Here is a 5,478-nt window from a genome sequence, read left to right on the forward strand (position 1 = left end):
GAAGAAACAGTGGGCTGGACTCCCCAGACAGAGGGATAGAGACACATAAAGCAGAGATCCATGGATTAGGCCAGAACTGAATGAGGGAGAGAGAGAGAAATAAATGGAGAGGCAGATGGAGAATGACAAAGAGGCAGGGTGTCAGAAACCAGTGAGAGAAACAGAGCTGAGAGCAGAAATACTGAGATGGATAGAGAGATGGAGAAGTACAGGGAGAGAGCTGGAGGCGTAGAGAGAGAATGCAGCAGCGATGTACATATTGATAAAGATCCCAGGCAAGAGAAATATGCAGAGTCAGAAAGATGTCGAGGAGCAGAGATACAAAGTTAGATGTAGATTCAGAATCGAGAGGGTGTCTCGGAAGGGAGATGCAGAGATAATCTAGCAGGAAGGGAGACGCAGAGATGGGCAGATTCAGTGATTTGGAACTGAGTCAGAGTGAAATGAACTGAGAGGGACAGATAAAGATGGAGAGAATCGCAGAAAAAAGAATGAAAAGAGAAACTTGTGAAACGAGAGAGAGAGAGAGACAGAGATATAGAGGAAGTAGTGAAATGGAGAGTTCAAGGACGATGAAAAGAATCAAAGATATGAACACAAAGGAAGATGCAGCAAAGAAATTGCAGCAAGAGATGGTGAGAGGTAAATCTACGGGATTACATTGATTGTTCTGGAGCAGCGCTTCATAAACTATTTGCTTCAGAGGACCCTCCATCCCTCTACCTTGTGGTAAAAGGGCCCCCCTAAAACACAAAATCAAAATACTGTGGATGCTAGAAATCTGAAACGAAAGCTATGCTGGAAATACTGAGCATTTCCAGCACTTTGTTTTTATATCAGCCCCGAAAACACAAGCTCTTCTTTTCTGTATCTAAAAATAAAATGGACAATAACACATATGTATTCATTATTTTCCTATCTGGTTAAAGCTCTTTTTCTGAGAATTCCACGTCTCATAATATTCTCCCTTTACATCATCAAAGTTGCAGCTTCTGAAAGGTTTCTCCTTGGGAATAAGAGCAACAAAATTGATTAAAACAAAGCAAATCATTTTTGAACATAAATAAAACAAAGCAAGAGCCCAGGGCTCTTTCTCACATTCAACAATCTCTCAGTGACCCCCATCTTACAAACACATGCTCCCATACAGAGCCAGAGAATGGGAAGTGATTGGAATGTGAGACTGGGTTTCAGGAGCTGAGAACCTGCCCATCGTCCTGTTAATCCAGGCAACAGAGCCACCTCTGAGCAGAGACATGACAAGGAGCTGCTTCCTGATGACCTGCAAACTTTTCACTCCAAACCCCATTGTGAACAACATTGCTGCAATTTCCAGACAGACATTTGCAGCAATCAGCTCCATTCTGTTCCCAAACACTGTGAAATTCTCACTTTAAACTGAAACGGAAATGCCAACACTTAATTATTGCCCCAGCATTTAATTTAATTAAAAGTCAAGACACCCTCATGGGTGGGAGACGTGAGTGGGCAGGATGGGGGGTAAGCTTCTCTACAGGGGCTGGGATCTGGGCAGTGACTGAACACTGCAGCTCCCCACCCACCCCCAGTACCTGCCTTTCTCCCTCTATGTATACCCTGTTTTTTTCCAGCTGCCTCTCACTCTCTCTCCATTTATCTGTGTGTCTCGCTGCATCTGTTTCTGTCTCATTGTAAAAACACACAAACACTGTTGACCCCCATTCCCTCTCCCGTAGAAGGATTGATAGAAAAATCCACATTCTGGTCCCTGAAAGTCTGATTTCAAATGCCCCCCGAGTTGTTGCATTTAACTGTCAAATTCAGCCCACAGCCTAAAACACCAGCATTATTCGGGAATGATAACAAGCCTTTGCAGATCTTCACATTTCAGCCATTTAATTTCTGATTCACAGAAGTATTTGTAAAAGAGTAAATTAAGTTTTAAAGTGGCCGTCACTGTTGCAATGTTGGAAATGCTGTAGGCCATTTGTAACTGGAGACAGGAGCGGCAGCAGGTGGACCTGGCTGGAGCCGCACCCTGAGCGGGACCTGTAAAGGAGAGAACGGAGCTCTAGGCCCTTGCCTACCTGAGTACCGGAGTATTGAGGACCTTAGATTGTAGTGGGTAGTGTTTGGAGTAAAACAAGGCCCCTAGTGTAATTAGTACTTTTTTTAATTAAAGGGAATTACTGGCACCCATGATATGTTCCTCCAACGCTTCCTGTGTCCCTGACGACCATGTTTGCAGGAAGTGTATCCATCTGCAGCTGCTGGATACCCGCATTACAGAGCTGGAGCTGAAGGTGGTTTCATTGTGGAGCATCCGCGATGCTGATATTGCCATGGATAGCATGTTTAGCGAGGTGGTTGCACCGCAGGCAAATGCAGCAAAAGCAGAAAGGGAATCGGTGACCACCAGGCAGAGTAGAGGAAGGCAGGTGTATGGGAGTTCCATGTGGCCACCCCCCTCTCTAACTGATATACTACTTTGGATATCGTTGGGGGAGATGGCTCAGGTAAAAGCAGCAAGAGCCAGGTTCATGCACCATGGGTGGCTCTGCATCACAGGAGGGGAGGAAGAAGAGTTGCATGGCTATCGTGATCGTGGATTCAATCATAAGGGGAATAGACAGGCGTTTCTGCGGCCGCAAAAAGACTCCAGGATGGTATATTTCCTTCCTGGTGCTAGGGACATTCTGAGGGGGGAGTGCAAGCAGCCAGCTGTCTTGGTACATATCGGTATCAAAGACACAGGTAAAAAAAAATACAGGGTCCTACAAACTGAATATAGGGAGTTAGGACGAAAATGAAAATGTAGGACGTCAAAGGTAGTAATCTCAGGATTACTACCAGTGCCAAGTGGTAGCGAGAACAGAAATAGCAGAATATTCCAGATGAACACGTGGCAGGAGAAATGGTGTATGGGGGAGGGCTTCAGATTCCTGGGACATTAGGACCTGTTCTGGGGAAGGTGGGACCAGTACAAACTGGGCAGGTTGCATCTGGGCAGAACTTTTCGAAACCCTCCCTTACTCCCCTTTCCCACTCATCACTTTCCACCTTCAGCATTGCTCTTTAATCCAAGCCCCTCCCTCCCTATTTTCCACCCAGCTCTTTCCCCTCATACCAAACGTCACCATTCAAAACATCTGCACCCCCTCCGGCTACCTTCCAAACCTCTTCTTTTCTCCATTCCAAACTCCTCACTGCTCATCGACAAAATCTTCCTTTCTCCTTATTATCCATCCCTTCTCCTCCATCTACATCCATCACTTCCCCTCAATCCACATCCCTCCCTTTCCCTGCATGTACATCCCTCCCTTCCCACCTTCTGCACCTCCACTCTCCCTTCTGCCACACCGCTCCCTTCAGCTCTTCCACAACCCTCTCTACGCCTTTCAATAATCCTCCTTTCCCTCATCCAAACCCTGCCATTTATGTCCTTGCACATCCAAACTACTGACAACCACTTTCCCCTCCTTCCAAATACCATCCTTCCACTTCTTCTAAATCCTACATTTCCACTCATTCCACATTCCTCCCTTCCACCTCGTCCATATTCGTTTCCACCGTCCTCTACGTTCCTGTAAACCCTACCTGTGCGTATTCCAGTTCGGAGGATATCCCCTCCTATCCTCATTTCGGATCACATTATAACATTACATTATGTCCGAGACTTTGTGTTATTTTTATCGGTCTGTGTTGTAGACGAACCCTTTCTCTACAACAAAAGGGCTGGGGAACGAATGTGGTAGACAAGACAATCATATTTGAAAGAATAGCTCTGATCCCAGATCCTGGCTCCTGGTCAGCAGTGCTAATCAGCAGAAATGATTTGTGCAAAGGCATCAGCGTTGCTTGGCGATCTGCCTGTGGAGGCACAATAGGCCGCAGTGTCTCCACTCCACTGTTACACTGTGCTCTGAGGCCAAGTTCCAGATGAGCCTCGGACTGAGGGGCTGCAAAACTGTGACACATCCAATTCTGAGCACTTTTCTGCTTTGAGCAAACAGAGTAAGACAGAAATGTAACCAATACCCAAGTACAGCCCACCACCCCGCCCCCATTATGGTTTTCGGAATACAGGGACTCAGATGCAAGATTCTTTCACGTGTTGGAATGATGTAAACACAGCTATCCTGTAATACAGTAACGATGAGGGTGTAATTCAGAACAATGCGTGCAATAGATTCTCGGTCCAACTGCTTTAAAACCTCAGCCATCTAAAACAGTGCGTGCTTATGTGGTAGCATGGCCGAGTGGTCTAAGGTGCTGGATTTAAACTCCACTCCCATTAGGGGCGTGGGTTCGAATCCCACTGCTGCCACTGTTTTGTGAGGTGAGCTGAGAAGCTCGTGAAGAACAAATGCAGCAGTTCAGCCTCCGAAACAGTGTTTCGTCAAAAGAATCCTTCTTTCACGAGTAATAAAAGCAGAAAGTTCTGGAAATACTCAGCAGGTCAGGCAGCATCTAGAGAGATTGGTTCAGCGTTAACATTTCAGGTCCCTGACCTTCTGAAGAAACGTCACAGATCTGAATCGTTTCTCTGCTTCGCATACAGACTTACAAACACATGAGTTAGGAATTGCTTCCAATTTCCACCCTTCTCTCACCTTTACATGGTCCATCTCTGACACTTCCCTTCCCTTCCTCGACTTCTCTGTCTCCATCTCTGGGGATAGGTTGTCTACCAATATCCATTATAAGCCCACTGACTCCCACAGCTACCTCGACTACACTTCTTCACACCCTACCTCCTGTAAGGACACCATTCCATTCTCCCAGTTTCTCCGTCTCCAACGCATCTGCTCTGAAGATGCTACCTTCCATGACGGTGCTTCTGATATGACCTCCTTTTTCCTCAACTGAGGATTTCCCCCCACTGTGGTTGACAGGGCCCTCAATCGTGTCCGACCCATTCCCCGCACCTCTACCCTCACCCCTTCCCCTCCCTCCCAGAACCGTGACAGGGTTCCCCTTGTCCTCACTTTTCATCCCACCAGCCTCCATATCCAAAGGATCATCCTCCGCCATTTTCGCCACCTCCAGCGTGATGCCACTACCAGTCGCATCTTCCCCTCCCTTGCCCTGTCAGCATTCCGAAGGGATCGTTCCCTTCGCGACACCCTGGTCCACTCCTCTATTACCCCCACCACCTCGTCCCCGTCCCAGGACACCTTCCCCTGCAATCGCAGGAGGTGTAATACCTGCCCATTTACCTCCTCTCTCCTCACTATCCCAGGCCCCAAACACTCCTTTCAGGTGAAGCAGCGATTTACTTGTACTTCTTTCAATGTAGTATACTGTATTCGCTGCTCACAGTGTGGTCTCCTCTACATTGGGGAGACCAAGCGCAGACTGGGTGACTGCTTTGCAGAACATCTCCGCTCAGTCCGCAAGCAGGACCCTGAGCTTCCGGTTGCTTGCCATTTCAACACTCCCCCCTGCTCTCATGCTCACATCTCTGTCCTGGGATTGCTACAGTGTTCCAGTGAACAT

The 5,478-nt window shown here is 47.3% G+C and overlaps 1 non-coding gene across 1 annotated transcript; it reads left to right on the plus strand.

Moving 5' to 3' along the window:
- The first annotated feature begins 4,224 nt into the window (after window positions 1–4,224).
- trnal-uaa (transfer RNA leucine (anticodon UAA)) lies at window positions 4,225–4,306 on the plus strand. The gene has a single exon. It is a non-coding gene; the product is annotated as a tRNA-Leu (tRNA).
- The last annotated feature ends 1,172 nt before the right edge of the window (window positions 4,307–5,478 follow it).

The sequence above is a fragment of the Heterodontus francisci genome, unplaced genomic scaffold, assembly GCF_036365525.1.
Source record: "Heterodontus francisci isolate sHetFra1 unplaced genomic scaffold, sHetFra1.hap1 HAP1_SCAFFOLD_210, whole genome shotgun sequence".
In the NCBI taxonomy this organism is placed as follows: Eukaryota; Metazoa; Chordata; class Chondrichthyes; order Heterodontiformes; family Heterodontidae; genus Heterodontus; species Heterodontus francisci.